Source organism: Pithys albifrons, chromosome 2 (genome assembly GCF_047495875.1).
Source record: "Pithys albifrons albifrons isolate INPA30051 chromosome 2, PitAlb_v1, whole genome shotgun sequence".
Classification (NCBI taxonomy): domain Eukaryota; kingdom Metazoa; phylum Chordata; class Aves; order Passeriformes; family Thamnophilidae; genus Pithys; species Pithys albifrons.
In genome coordinates this window covers 106,016,424-106,032,570 of record NC_092459.1, presented here as the reverse complement: position 1 = coordinate 106,032,570, position 16,147 = coordinate 106,016,424, and positions in this window count along the sequence as shown.

Below are 16,147 nucleotides of genomic sequence, written 5' to 3'. Positions count from 1 at the left end.
TCTCTTTCTGGATGCAAAGCACTGGTGTTCCTTAGGGGAAGTTCAGTCCGCAAAGAGTAGCATTTTTCGGCTAACAAGTGAAACAGTCGATTCCTGCCAGAAAGTATGTATCAGGACACACATTTCTTATGGCTCTGGTAAGTGAATAATATGCATCTGAGAATCCAGGACTGGATCTTTCTTTCTCGGTGAAAAACAACTTTGTTCCTTAGGGGAAGCTCCTCTCGCAAAGTGCAACTTTTCGTTGCTAACAAGAGAAACAGCTGATTCTTGCATGACAGAAAGCAAAAGGACACACATTTTTTATGGGTTTGATATGTTAATCTTATGCATTCGAGAATGCTGGTCTGGAGCTTTCTTTCTTGGGGAAAACACAGTTGTTGCCTACGGGAAACTCGTATCGCAAAGTGCACCTTTGCTCTTGTAACACGTGAAACTCTTGATTTCTGACAGACAGGAGACATCAGGGCACATATTTCTTATGGTTTTGGAAAGTAAATCATATACATCTAAAACTCCAGGGCTGGAGCTTGCTTTCACGGTGAAAAGCACTGTTTTTCCTTAGGGGAAGCTCAAGGAGCAAAGTGCAGCTTTGCTTTGCTAACAAGTGAAACGGTCGATTCCTGTCAGACAGAAGGCATCAGGACACAGTATTCTTATGGCTCTGGCTAGTGAATGACATGCATCAGAGAATCCAGGACTGGAGCTCTCTGTTTGGATGCAAAGCACTGGTGTTCCTTAGGGGAAGTTCAGCCGGCAAAGAGTAGTATTTTTCGGCTAACAAGTGAAACAGTCGATTCCTGGCAGAAGGAATGTACCAGGACACATATTTCTTATGGCTTTAGAAAGATTCTCATATGCATCTGAGAATCCAGGACTGGGTCTTTCTTTCTCGGTAAAAAACAACGTTGTTCCTTAGGGGAGGCTCATGTCGCAAAGTGCAACTTTTCGTTCCTAACAGAGAAACAGCTGATTCTTTCAAGACAGAAAGCATAAGGACACACATTTCTTATGGCTTTGATAAGTGAATCATATGCATTCGAGAATGCAGGTCTGGAGCTTTCTTTCTTGGTGAAAACACAGTTGTTACCTACGGGAAGCTCGTATGGCAAAGTGCACCTTTGCTCTTGTAACACGTGAAACTTTTGATTTCTGACAGACAGGAGACATCAGGGCACATATTTCTTATGGTTTTGGAAAGTAAATCATATACATCTAAAACTCCAGGGCTGGAACTTGCTTTCACTGTGCAAAGCACTGTTGTTCCATAGGGGAAGATCAACGAGCAAAGTGCAACCTTGCTTTGCTAACAAGTGAAACGGTCGATTCCTTTCAGACAGAAGGCATCAGGACACAGTATTCTTATGGCTCTGGCTAGTGAATCACGTGCATCAGAGAATGCAGGTCTGGAACTTTCTTTCTGGATGCAAAGCACAATTGTTCCTTAGGGGAAGCTCATCTCGCAAAGTGCAACTTTTCGTTGCTAACAAGAGAAACATCGATTCTTGCAAGACAGAAAGCATAAGGACACACATTTCTTACGGCTTTGATAAGGGAATAATATGCATCTGAGAATCCAGGACTGGATCTTTCTTTCTCGGTGAAAAACAACTTTGTTCCTTAGGGGAAGCTCCTCTCGCAAAGTGCAACTTTTCGTTGCTAACAAGAGAAACAGCTGATTCTTGCATGACAGAAAGCAAAAAGACACACCTTTCTTATGGCTTTGATAAGTGAATCATATGCATTCGAGAATGCGGTTCTGGAGCTTTCTTTCTTGGTGAAAACACAGTTGTTACGTAAGGGAAGCTCGCATCGCAAAGTGCACCTTTGCTCTTGTAACACGTGAAACACTTGATTTCTGACAGACAGGAGACATCAGGGCACATATTTCTTATGGCTTAGGAAAGTAAATCATATACATCTAAAACTCCAGGGCTGGAGCTTGCTTTCACGGTGTAAAGATCTGTTTTTCCTTAGGGGAAGCTCAAAGAGAAAAGTGCAACTTTTCGTTGCTAACAAGAGAAACAGTCGATTCTTGCAAGACAGAAAGCATAAGGACACACATTTCTTATGGCTTTGATAAGGGAATAATATGCATCTGAGAATCCAGGACTGGATCTTTCTTTCTCGGTGAAAAACAACTTTGTTCCTCAGTGGAAGCTCATCTCGCAAAGTGCAACTTTTCGTTGCTAACAAGAGAAACAGCTGATTCTTGCATTTCAGAAAGCAAAAGGACACACATTTCTTATGGCTTTGATAAGTGAATCATATGCATTCGAGAATGCTGGTCTGGAGCTTTCTTTCTTGGTGAAAACACAGTTGTTACCTACGGGAAGCTCGTATCGCAAAGTGCACCTTTGCTCTTGTAACACGTAAAACTCTTGATTTCTGACAGACAGGAGACATCAGGGCACATATTTCTTATGGCTTAGGAAAGTAAATCATATACATCTAAAACTCCAGGGTTGGAGCTTTCTTTCACGGTGCAACGCTCTGTTGTTCTTTAGGGGAAGCTCAACGAGAAAAGTGCAACTTTTCGTTGCTAACAAGAGAAACAGCTGATTCTTGCAAGACAGAAGGCATAAGGACACACATTTCTATGACACTGGTAAGTGAATAATATGCATCTGAGAATCCAGGACTGGATCTTTCTTTCTCGGTGAAAAACAACCTTGTTCCTTAGGGGAAGCTCATCTCGCAAAGTGCAACTTTTCGTTGCTAACAAGAGAAACAGCTGATTCTTGCAAGACAGCACGCATAAGGACACACATTTCTTATGGCTTTGGTAAGTGAATCATATGCATCTGAGAATCGAGACCTGGATCTTTCTTTCTCGGTGAAAAACAACTTTGTACCTTAGGGGAAGCTCAACTCGCAAAGTGCAACTTTTCCTTGCTAACAAGAGAAACAGCTGATTCTTTCAAGACAGAAAGCATCAGGACACACATTTCTTATAGCTTTGATAAGTGAATCATATGCATTCGAGAATGCAGGTCTGGAGCTTTCTTTCTAGGTGAAAACACAATTGTTACGTACTGGAAGCTCGTATCGCAAAGTGCACCTTTGCAAAACACTGTTGTTCCTTAGGTGAAACTCAACGAGCAAAGTGCAACTTTGCTTTGCTAACAAGTGAAAGGGTCGATTCCTGTCAGACAGAAGGCATCAGGACACACTATTCTTATGGCTCTGGCTAGTGAATCACATGCATCAGAGAATCCAGGACTGGAGCTCTCTTTCTGGATGCAAAGCACAGTTGTTCTTTAGGAGAAGTTCAGCTCGCAAAGAGTAGCATTATTCTGCTATCAAGTGAAACAGTCGATTCCCGTCAGAAAGAATGTATCAGGACACACATTTCTTATGGCTTTTGAAAGATTCCCATATGCATCTGAGAATCCAGGACTGGATCTTTCTTTCCTGGTGAAAAACAACGTTGTTCCTTAGTGGAAGCTCATCTCGCAAAGTGCAACTTTTCGTTGCTAACCAGAGAAACAGCTGATTCTTGCAAGATAGAAAGCATAAGGACACACATTTCTTATGGCTTTGGGAAGTGAATAATATGCATCTGAGAATCCAGGACTGGATCTTTCTTTCTCGGTGAAAAACACAGTTTTTCCTTAGTGGAGGCTCATCTCGCAAAGTGCAACTTTTCGTTGCTAACCAGAGAAACAGCTGATTCTTGCAAGATAGAAAGCATAAGGACACACATTTCTTATGGCTTTGGGAAGTGAATAATATGCATCTGAGAATCCAGGCCTGGATATTTCTGTCTCGGTGAAAAATAACTTTGTTCCTTAGGGGAAGCTCATCTCGCAAAGTGCAACTTTTCCTTGCTAACAAGAGAAACAGCTGATTCTTGCGAGACAGAAAGCATAAGGACACACATTTCTTATGGCTTTTATATGTGAATCATATTCATTCGAGAATGCAGGTCTGGAGCTTTCTTTCTTTGTGAAAACACAGTTGTTACTTACGGGAAGCTCAACTCGCAAAGTGCACCTTTGCTTTTCTAACACGTGAAACTCTTGATTTCTGACAGACAGGAGACATCAGGGCACATATTTCTTATGGTTTTGGAAAGTAAATCATATACATCTAAAACTCCAGTGCTGGATCTTGCTTTCACGGTGCAAAGCACTGTTGTTCATTAGGCGAAGCTCAAGGAGCAAAGTGCAACTTTGCTTTGCTAACAAGTGAAACCGTCCATTCCTGTCAGACAGAAGGCATCAGGACACACTATTCTTATGGCTCTGGCTAGTGAATCACATGCATCAGAGAATCCAGGACTGGAGATCTCTTTCTGGATGCAAAACACAGTTGTTCCTTAGGGGAATCTCAAGGAGCAAAATGCAACTTTGCTTTGCTAACAAGAGAAACAGTCGATTCCTGTCAGACAGAAGGCATCAGGACACACATTTCTTATGGCTTCGGTAAGTGAATAATATGCATCTGAGAATCCAAGCCTGGATCATTCTGTCTCAGGGAAAACCACTTTGTTCCTTAGGGGAAGCTCATCTCGCAAAGTGCAACTTTTCGTTGCTAACAAGAGAAACAGCTGATTCTTGCAAGACAACAAGCATAAGGACACACATTTCTTATGGCTTTTATAAGTGAATCATATGCATTCGAGAATGCAGGTCTGGAGCTTTCTTTCTCGGTGAAAAACAACGCTGTTCCTTAGGGGAAGCTCATCTCGCAAAGTGCAACTTTTCCTTGCTAACAAGAGAAACAGCTGATTCTTTCAAGACAGAAAGCATCAGGACACATATTTCTTATGGCTTTGATAAGTGAATCAAATGCATTCGAGAATGCAGGTCTGGAGCTTTCTTTCCAGGTGAAAACACAGTTCTTACGTACGGGAAGCACCTATCGCAAAGTGCACCTTTGCTCTTCTAACACGTGAAACTCTTGATTTCTGACAGACAGGAGACATCAGGGCACATATTTCTTATGGTTTTGGAAAGTAAATCATATACATCTAAAACTCCAGGGCTGGAGCTTGCTTTCATGGTGCAAAGCACTGTTGTTCCTTAGGGGAAGCTCAAGGTGCAAAGTGCAACTTTGCTTTGCTAACAAGTGAAACGGTCGATTCCTGTCAGACAGAAGGCATCAGGACACAGTATTCTTATGGCTCTGGCTAGTGAATGACATGCATCAGAGAATCCAGGACTGGAGCTCTCTGTTTGGATGCAAAGCACTGGTGTTCCTTAAGGGAAGTTCAGCCGTCAAAGAGTAGCATTTTTCGGCTAACAAGTGAAACAGTCGATTCCTGTCAGACAGAAGGCATCAGGACACAGTCCTTTTAATGCTCTGGTGAGCGAATCACATGCATCAGAGTATCCAGGACTGGAGCTCTCTTTCTGGATGCAAAGCACTGGTGTTCCTTAGGGGAAGTTCAGTCCGCAAAGAGTAGCATTTTTCGGCTAACAAGTGAAACAGTCGATTCCTGCCAGAAAGTATGTATCAGGACACATATTTCTTATGGCTTTAGAAAGATTCTCATATGCATCTGAGAATCGAGGACTGGAGCTTTCTTTCTCGGTGAAAAACAACGCTGTTCCTTAGGGGAAGTTCAACGAGCAAAGTGCAGCTTTTCGTTGCTAACAAGTGAAACAGTCGATTCCTGTCAGACAGAAGGCATCAGGACACACATTTCTTATGGCTTGGTAAGTGAATAATATGCATCTGAGAATCCAGGACTGGGTCTTTTTTTCTCGGTGAAAAAGAACTTTGTTCCTTAGGGGAAGCTCCTCTTGCAAAGAGCAACTTTTCGTTGTAACAAGAGAAACAGCTGATTCTTGCATGACAGAAAGAAAAAGGACACACATTTCTTATGGCTTTGATATGTGAATCATATGCATTCGAGAATGCAGGTCTGGAGCTTGCTTTCTTGGTGAAAACACAGTTGTTGCGTACGGGAAGCTCGTATCGCAAAGTGCACCTTTGGTCTTGTAACACGTGAAACTCCTGATTTCTGACAGACAGGAGACATCAGGGCACATATTTCTTATGGTTTTGGAAAGTAAATCATATACATCTAAAACTCCAGGGCTGGAACTTGCTTTCACTGTGCAAAGCACTGTTGTTCCATAGGGGAAGCTCAACGAGCAAAGTGCAACTTTGCTTTGCTAACAAGTGAAACGTTCGATTCCTTTCAGACAGAAGGCATCAGGACACAGTATTCTTATGGCTCTGGCTAGTGAATCACGTGCATCAGAGAATGCAGGTCTGGAACTTTCTTTCTGGATGCAAAGCACAATTGTTCCTTAGGGGAAGCTCAACGAGCAAAGTGCAACTTTCCTTTGGTAACAAGTGAAACAGTCGATTCCTGTCAGACAGAAGGCATCAGGACACACGTTTCTTATTGCTTTGGTAAGGGAATAATATGCATCTGAGAATCCAGGAATTGATCTTTGTGTCTCAGGAAAAACAACTTTGTTCCTTAGGGGAAGCTCAACTCGCAAAGTGCAACTTTTCGTTGCTAACAAGAGAAACAGCTGATTCTTGCCAGACAGAAGGCATAAGGGCACACATGTCTTATGGCTTTGATAAGTGAATCATATGCATTCGAGAATGCAGTTCTGGAGCTTTCTTTCTAGGTGAAAACACAGTTGTTACGTACGGGAAGTTCGTATCGCAAAGTGCACCTTTGGTTTTCTAACACGTGAATCTCTTGATTTCTGACAGACAGGAGACATCAGGGCACATATTTCCTATGGCTTAGGAAAGTAAATCATATACATCTAAAACTCCAGGTCTGGAGCTTGCTTTCACGGTGCAAAGCTCTGTTGTTCCTTAGGGGAAGCTCAACGAGCAAAGTGCAACTTTGCTTTGCTAACAAGTGAAACAGTCGATTCCTGTCAGACAGAAGGCATCAGGACACACATTTCTTATGGCTTTGGTAAGTGAATAATATGCATCTGAGAATCCAGGACTGGATCTTTCTTTCTCGGTGAAAAACAACCTTATTCCTTAGTGGAAGCTCATCTTGCAAAGTGCAACTTTTCGTTGCTAACAAGAGAAACAGTCGATTCTTGCAAGACAGAAAGCATAAGGACACACATTTCTTACGGCTTTGATAAGGGAATATTATGCATCTGAGAATCCAGGACTGGATCTTTCTTTCTCGGTGAAAAACAACTTTGTTCCTTAGGGGAAGCTCCTCTCGCAAAGTGCAACTTTTCGTTGCTAACAAGAGAAACAGCTGATTCTTGCATGACAGAAAGCAAAAAGACACACATTTCTTATGGCTTTGATATGTGAATCATATGCATTCGAGAATGCAGGTCTGGAGCTTTCTTTCTTGGTGAAAACACAGTTGTTACCTACGGGAAGCTCGTATCGCAAAGTGCACCTTTGCTCTTATAACACGTGAAACACTTGATTTCTGACAGACAGGAGACATCAGGGCACATATTTCTTATGGTTTTGGAAAGTAAATCATATACATCTAAAACTCCAGGGCTGGAACTTGCTTTCACTGTGCAAAGCACTGTTGTTCCATAGGGGAAGCTCAACGAGCAAAGTGCAACTTTGCTTTGCTAACAAGTGAAACGGTCGATTCCTTTCAGACAGAAGGCATCAGGACACAGTATTCTTATGGCTCTGGCTAGTGAATCACATGCATCAGAGAATGCAGGTCTGGAACTTTCTTTCTGGATGCAAAGTACAATTGTTCCTTAGGGGAAGCTCAACGAGCAAAGTGCAACTTTCCTTTGCTAACAAGTGAAACAGTCGACTCCTGTCAGACAGAAGGCATGAGGACACACATTTCTTATGGCATTGGTAAGTGAATAATATGCATCTGAGAATCCAGGAATTGATCTTTCTTTCTCGGTGAAAAGCAACTTTGTTCCTTAGGAGAAGTTCATCCCGCAAAGTGCAACTTTTCGTTGCTAACAAGAGAAACAGCTGATTCTTGCCAGACAGAAGACATAAGGGCACACATGTCTTATGGCTTTGATAAGTGAATCATATGCATTCGAGAATGCAGTTCTGGAGCTTTCTTTCTAGGTGAAAACACAGATGTTACGTACGGGAAGTTCGTATCGCAAAGTGCACCTTTGCTTTTCTAACACGTGAATCTCTTGATTTCTGACAGACAGGAGACATCAGGGCACATATTTCTTATGGCTTAGGAAAGTAAATCATATACATCTAAAACTCCAGGGCTGGAACTTGCTTTCACTGTGCAAAGCACTGTTGTTCCATAGGGGAAGCTCAACGAGCAAAGTGCAACTTTGCTTTGCTAACAAGTGAAACGTTCGATTCCTTTCAGACAGAAGGCATCAGGACACAGTATTCTTATGGCTCTGGCTAGTGAATCACGTGCATCAGAGAATGCAGGTCTGGAACTTTCTTTCTGGATGCAAAGCACAATTGTTCCTTAGTGGAAGCTCAACGAGCAAAGTGCAACTTTCCTTTGGTAACAAGTGAAACAGTCGATTCCTGTCAGACAGAAGGCATCAGGACACACATTTCTTATTGCTTTGGTAAGGGAATAATATGCATCTGAGAATCCAGGAATTGATCTTTGTGTCTCAGGAAAAACAACTTTGTTCCTTAGGGGAAGCTCAACTCGCAAAGTGCAACTTTTCGTTGCTAACAAGAGAAACAGCTGATTCTTCCCAGACAGAAGGCATAAGGGCACACATGTCTTATGGCTTTGATAAGTGAATCATATGCATTCGAGAATGCAGTTCTGGAGCTTTCTTTCTAGGTGAAAACACAGTTGTTGCGTACGGGAAGCTCGCATCGCAAAGTGCACCTTGCTCTTGTAACACGTGAAACACTTGATTTCTGACAGACAGGAGACATCAGGGCACATATTTCTTATGGTTTTGGAAAGTAAATCATATACATCTAAAACTCCAGGGCTGGAGCTTGCTTTCACGGTGCAAAGCACTGTTGTTCCTTAGGGGAAGCTCAACGAGCAAAGTGCAACTTTGCTTTGCTAACAAGTGAAACAGTCGATTCCTGTCAGACAGAAGGCATCAGGACACAGCATTCCAATGGCTCTGGCTAGTGAATCACATGCATCAGAGAATCCAGGACTGGAGCTCTCTTTCTGGAGGCAAACCACTGGTGTTCCTTAGGGGAAGTTCAGCTCGCAAAGGGTAGCATTTTTCGGCTAACAAGTGAAACAGTCGATTCCTGACAGAAAGAATGTATCAGGACACATATTTCTTATGGCTTTAGAAAGATTCTCATATGCATCTGAGAATCCAGGACTGGATCTTTCTTTCTCTGTGAAAAACAGCGTTGTTCCTTAGGGGAAGCTCATCTCGCAAAGTGCAACTTTTCGTTGCTAACAAGAGAAACAGCTGATTCTTGCAAGACAGAAGGCATAAGGACACACATTTCTTATGGCATTGGTAAGTGAATAATATGCATCTGAGAATCCAGGAATTGATCTTTCTTTCTCGGTGAAAAGCAACTTTGTTCCTTAGGAGAAGTTCATCCCGCAAAGTGCAACTTTTCGTTGCTAACAAGAGAAACAGCTGATTCTTGCCAGACAGAAGACATAAGGGCACACATGTCTTATGGCTTTGATAAGTGAATCATATGCATTCGAGAATGCAGTTCTGGAGCTTTCTTTCTAGGTGAAAACACAGATGTTACGTACGGGAAGTTCGTATCGCAAAGTGCACCTTTGCTTTTCTAACACGTGAATCTCTTGATTTCTGACAGACAGGAGACATCAGGGCACATATTTCTTATGGCTTAGGAAAGTAAATCATATACATCTAAAACTCCAGGTCTGGAGCTTGCTTTCACGGTGCAAAGCTCTGTTGTTCCTTAGGGGAAGCTCAACGAGCAAAGTGCAACTTTGCTTTGCTAACAAGTGAAACAGTCGATTCCTGTCAGACAGAAGGCATCAGGACACACATTTCTTATGGCTTTGGTAAGTGAATAATATGCATCTGAGAATCCAGGACTGGATCTTTCTTTCTCGGTGAAAAACAACCTTGTTCCTTAGTGGAAGCTCATCTCGCAAAGTGCAACTTTTCGTTGCTAACAAGAGAAACAGTCGATTCTTGCAAGACAGAAAGCATAAGGACACACATTTCTTATGGCTTTGATAAGGGAATAATATGCATCTGAGAATCCAGGACTGGATCTTTCTTTCTCGCTGAAAAACAACTTTGTTCCTTAGGGGAAGCTCCTCTCGCAAAGTGCAACATTTCGATGCTAACAAGAGAAACAGCTGATTCTTGCATGACAGAAAGCAAAAGGACACACATTTCTTATGGCTTTGATATGTGAATCATATGCATTCGAGAATGCTGGTCTGGAGCTTTCTATCTTGGTGAAAACACAGTTGTTACGTACGGGAAGCTCGTATCGCAAAGTGCACCTTTGCTCTTCTAACACGTGAAACTCTTGATTTCTGACAGACAGGAGACATCAGGGCACATATTTCTTGTGGTTTTGGAAAGTAAATCATATACATCTAAAACTCCAGGTCTGGAGCTTGCTTTCACGGTGCAAAGCACTGTTGTTCCTTAGGGGAAGCTCAACGAGAAAAGTGCAACTTTTCGTTGCTATCAAGAGAAACAGCTGATTCTTGCAAGACAGAAGGCATAAGGACACACATTTCTTATGACATTGGTAAGTGAATAATATGCTTGACTAGTGCATCACATGCATCAGATAATCCAGGACTGGAGCTCTCTTTCTAGATGCAAAGCACTGGTGTTCCTTAGGGGAAGTTCATCTCGCAAGGAGTAGCATTTTTCGGCTAACAAGAGAAACAGTCGATTCCTGACAGAAAGGATGTATCAGGACACATATTTCTTATGGCTTTAGAAAGATTCTCATATGCATCTGAGAATCCAGGACTGGGTCTTTCTTTCTCGGTGAAAAACAACGTTGTTCCTTACGGGGGGCTCATGTCGCAAAGTGCAACTTTCCGTTGCTAACAAGAGAAACAGCTGATTCTTACAAGGCAGAAAGCATAAGGACACACATTTCTTATGGCACTGGTAAGTGAATAATATGCATCTGAGAATCCAGGACTGGATCTTTCTTTCTCGGTGAAAAACAATTTTGTTCCTTAGGGGAAGCTCATCCCGCAAAGTGCAACTTTTCGTTGTTAACAGAGAAACAGCTGATTCTTGCAAGACAGAAAGCAAAAGGACACACATTTCTTATGGCTTTTATAAGTGAATCATATGCATTCGAGAATGCAGGTCTGGAGCTTTCTTTCTTGGTGAAAACACAGTTGTTACGTGCGGTATGCTCGTATCGCAGAGTGCACCTTTGCTCTTATAACACGTGAAACACTTGATTTCTGACAGACAGGAGACATCAGGGCACATATTTCTTATGGTTTTGGAAAGTAAATCATATACATCCAAAACTCCAGGGCTGGAGCTTGCTTTCACGGTGCAAAGCACTGTTGTTCCTTAGGGGAAGCTCAACGAGCAAAGTGCAACTTTGCTTTGCTAACAAGTGAAACAGTCGATTCCTGTCAGACAGAAGGCATCAGGACACAGCATTCCAATGGCTCTGGCTAGTGAATCACATGCATCAGAGAATCCAGGACTGGAGCTCTCTTTCTGGATGCAAACCACTGGTGTTCCTTAGGGGAAGTTCAGCTCGCAAAGGGTAGCATTTTTCGGCTAACAAGTGAAACAGTCGATTCCTGACAGAAAGAATGTATCAGGACACATATTTCTTATGGCTTTAGAAAGATTCTCATATGCATCTGAGAATCCAGGACTGGATCTTTCTTTCTCTGTGAAAAACAGCGTTGTTCCTTAGGGGAAGCTCATCTCGCAAAGTGCAACTTTTCGTTGCTAACAAGAGAAACAGCTGATTCTTGCAAGACAGAAGGCATAAGGACACACATTTCTTATGGCATTGGTAAGTGAATAATATGCATCTGAGAATCCAGGACTGGATCTTTCTTTCTCGGTGAAAAGCAACTTTGTTCCTTAGGAGAAGTTCATCCCGCAAAGTGCAACTTTTCGTTGCTAACAAGAGAAACAGCTGATTCTTGCCAGACAGAAGACATAAGGGCACACATGTCTTATGGCTTTGATAAGTGAATCATATGCATTCGAGAATGCAGTTCTGGAGCTTTCTTTCTAGGTGAAAACACAGATGTTACGTACGGGAAGTTCGTATCGCAAAGTGCACCTTTGCTTTTCTAACACGTGAATCTCTTGATTTCTGACAGACAGGAGACATCAGGGCACATATTTCTTATGGCTTAGGAAAGTAAATCATATACATCTAAAACTCCAGGTCTGGAGCTTGCTTTCACGGTGCAAAGCTCTGTTGTTCCTTAGGGGAAGCTCAACGAGCAAAGTGCAACTTTGCTTTGCTAACAAGTGAAACAGTCGATTCCTGTCAGACAGAAGGCATCAGGACACACATTTCTTATGGCTTTGGTAAGTGAATAATATGCATCTGAGAATCCAGGACTGGATCTTTCTTTCTCGGTGAAAAACAACCTTGTTCCTTAGTGGAAGCTCATCTCGCAAAGTGCAACTTTTCGTTGCTAACAAGAGAAACAGTCGATTCTTGCAAGACAGAAAGCATAAGGACACACATTTCTTATGGCTTTGATAAGGGAATAATATGCATCTGAGAATCCAGGACTGGATCTTTCTTTCTCGCTGAAAAACAACTTTGTTCCTTAGGGGAAGCTCCTCTCGCAAAGTGCAACATTTCGATGCTAACAAGAGAAACAGCTGATTCTTGCATGACAGAAAGCAAAAGGACACACATTTCTTATGGCTTTGATATGTGAATCATATGCATTCGAGAATGCTGGTCTGGAGCTTTCTATCTTGGTGAAAACACAGTTGTTACGTACGGGAAGCTCGTATCGCAAAGTGCACCTTTGCTCTTCTAACACGTGAAACTCTTGATTTCTGACAGACAGGAGACATCAGGGCACATATTTCTTGTGGTTTTGGAAAGTAAATCATATACATCTAAAACTCCAGGTCTGGAGCTTGCTTTCACGGTGCAAAGCACTGTTGTTCCTTAGGGGAAGCTCAACGAGAAAAGTGCAACTTTTCGTTGCTATCAAGAGAAACAGCTGATTCTTGCAAGACAGAAGGCATAAGGACACACATTTCTTATGACATTGGTAAGTGAATAATATGCTTGACTAGTGCATCACATGCATCAGATAATCCAGGACTGGAGCTCTCTTTCTAGATGCAAAGCACTGGTGTTCCTTAGGGGAAGTTCATCTCGCAAGGAGTAGCATTTTTCGGCTAACAAGAGAAACAGTCGATTCCTGACAGAAAGGATGTATCAGGACACATATTTCTTATGGCTTTAGAAAGATTCTCATATGCATCTGAGAATCCAGGACTGGGTCTTTCTTTCTCGGTGAAAAACAACGTTGTTCCTTACGGGGGGCTCATGTCGCAAAGTGCAACTTTCCGTTGCTAACAAGAGAAACAGCTGATTCTTACAAGGCAGAAAGCATAAGGACACACATTTCTTATGGCACTGGTAAGTGAATAATATGCATCTGAGAATCCAGGACTGGATCTTTCTTTCTCGGTGAAAAACAATTTTGTTCCTTAGGGGAAGCTCATCCCGCAAAGTGCAACTTTTCGTTGTTAACAGAGAAACAGCTGATTCTTGCAAGACAGAAAGCAAAAGGACACACATTTCTTATGGCTTTTATAAGTGAATCATATGCATTCGAGAATGCAGGTCTGGAGCTTTCTTTCTTGGTGAAAACACAGTTGTTACGTGCGGTATGCTCGTATCGCAGAGTGCACCTTTGCTCTTATAACACGTGAAACACTTGATTTCTGACAGACAGGAGACATCAGGGCACATATTTCTTATGGTTTTGGAAAGTAAATCATATACATCCAAAACTCCAGGGCTGGAGCTTGCTTTCACGGTGCAAAGCACTGTTGTTCCTTAGGGGAAGCTCAACGAGCAAAGTGCAACTTTGCTTTGCTAACAAGTGAAACAGTCGATTCCTGTCAGACAGAAGGCATCAGGACACAGCATTCCAATGGCTCTGGCTAGTGAATCACATGCATCAGAGAATCCAGGACTGGAGCTCTCTTTCTGGATGCAAACCACTGGTGTTCCTTAGGGGAAGTTCAGCTCGCAAAGGGTAGCATTTTTCGGCTAACAAGTGAAACAGTCGATTCCTGACAGAAAGAATGTATCAGGACACATATTTCTTATGGCTTTAGAAAGATTCTCATATGCATCTGAGAATCCAGGACTGGATCTTTCTTTCTCTGTGAAAAACAGCGTTGTTCCTTAGGGGAAGCTCATCTCGCAAAGTGCAACTTTTCGTTGCTAACAAGAGAAACAGCTGATTCTTGCAAGACAGAAGGCATAAGGACACACATTTCTTATGGCATTGGTAAGTGAATAATATGCATCTGAGAATCCAGGACTGGATCTTTCTTTCTCGGTGAAAAGCAACTTTGTTCCTTAGGAGAAGTTCATCCCGCAAAGTGCAACTTTTCGTTGCTAACAAGAGAAACAGCTGATTCTTGCCAGACAGAAGACATAAGGGCACACATGTCTTATGGCTTTGATAAGTGAATCATATGCATTCGAGAATGCAGTTCTGGAGCTTTCTTTCTAGGTGAAAACACAGATGTTACGTACGGGAAGTTCGTATCGCAAAGTGCACCTTTGCTTTTCTAACACGTGAATCTCTTGATTTCTGACAGACAGGAGATATCAGGGCACATATTTCTTATGGCTTAGGAAAGTAAATCATATACATCTAAAACTCCAGGTCTGGAGCTTGCTTTCACGGTGCAAAGCTCTGTTGTTCCTTAGGGGAAGCTCAACGAGCAAAGTGCAACTTTGCTTTGCTAACAAGTGAAACAGTCGATTCCTGTCAGACAGAAGGCATCAGGACACAGCATTCCAATGGCTCTGGCTAGTGAATCACATGAATCAGAGAATCCAGGACTGGAGCTCTCTTTCTGGATGCAAACCACTGGTGTTCCTTAGGGGAAGTTCAGCTCGCAAAGGGTAGCATTTTTCGGCTAACAAGTGAAACAGTCGATTCCTGCCAGAAAGAATGTATCAGGACACATATTTCTTATGGCTTTAGAAAGATTCTCATATGCATCTGAGAATCCAGGACTGGATCTTTCTTTCTCGGTGAAAAACAGCGTTGTTCCTTAGGGGAAGCTCATCTCGCAAAGTGCGACTTTTCGTTGCTAACAAGAGAAACAGCTGATTCTTGCAAGACAGGAAGAAAAAGGACACACATTTCTTATGGCATTGGTAAGTGAATAATATGCATCTTAGAATCCAGGCCTGGATCTTTCTTTCTCCGTGAAAATCACAGTGGTTCCTTATAGGAGCTCATCTCGTAACGTGCAACTAACTCTCCCGTGATCTTCTAAAGTGTTACACTGTTGATTCGTGCCAGACAAAAGGCTGCAAGATACATATTTTTTATGGATTTGGAAAGAGAATTATATGCATCAGAGAATCCAGGCCTGGAGCTTTCTTTCTCCGTGAAAGAAACAGTTGTTACTTATGGGAATGTACTCTCGCAAAGTGTAGCGAAGAGTCCCATCTGTGCTAACAAGTGAAACAGCTGATTCTTGCCGTTACGAATTTGTTATGGCTTTGGAAAATGAATCACATGCATCAGAGAATCCAGGCCTGGAGCTTTATTTCTCGGTGAGAAACAGACTTGTTCTTTATGGGAAGCTCATCTTCCAAAATGCAACTAACAGTGCCATGCTCTGCTAACAAGTGGAAACTTGATTCCTGCCAGAGAGAATACATTAGGGCACTCATTTCTAACGGCTTTTGAAAGTGAATCATATGCATCAGATAATCCATGCCTGGAGCTTTCTTACTCTGGGAAAAGCACCGTTGCTCTTTATAGGAAGTTCATCTCGAGCAGTGCAGTTAACAGTTTCATGCTCTGCTTAATTTGAAAGAGTTTATTCCTGCCAGACAGAAGGCATCAGGACCGACATTTCTTCTGGATTGGAAAGTGAATAATATGTATCTAACAATCCAGAGCTAGAGCTTGCTTTCTCGGTGAAAATCACACTGGTTCCTTAGAGAAGCTCATCTTGCAAAGTGCAACTAAGAGTGCCAGGATCTGCTACAATGTGACATAGTTGATTCCTGCCAGAGAGAAGGCATCGGGATACACATTTTTAAGGCT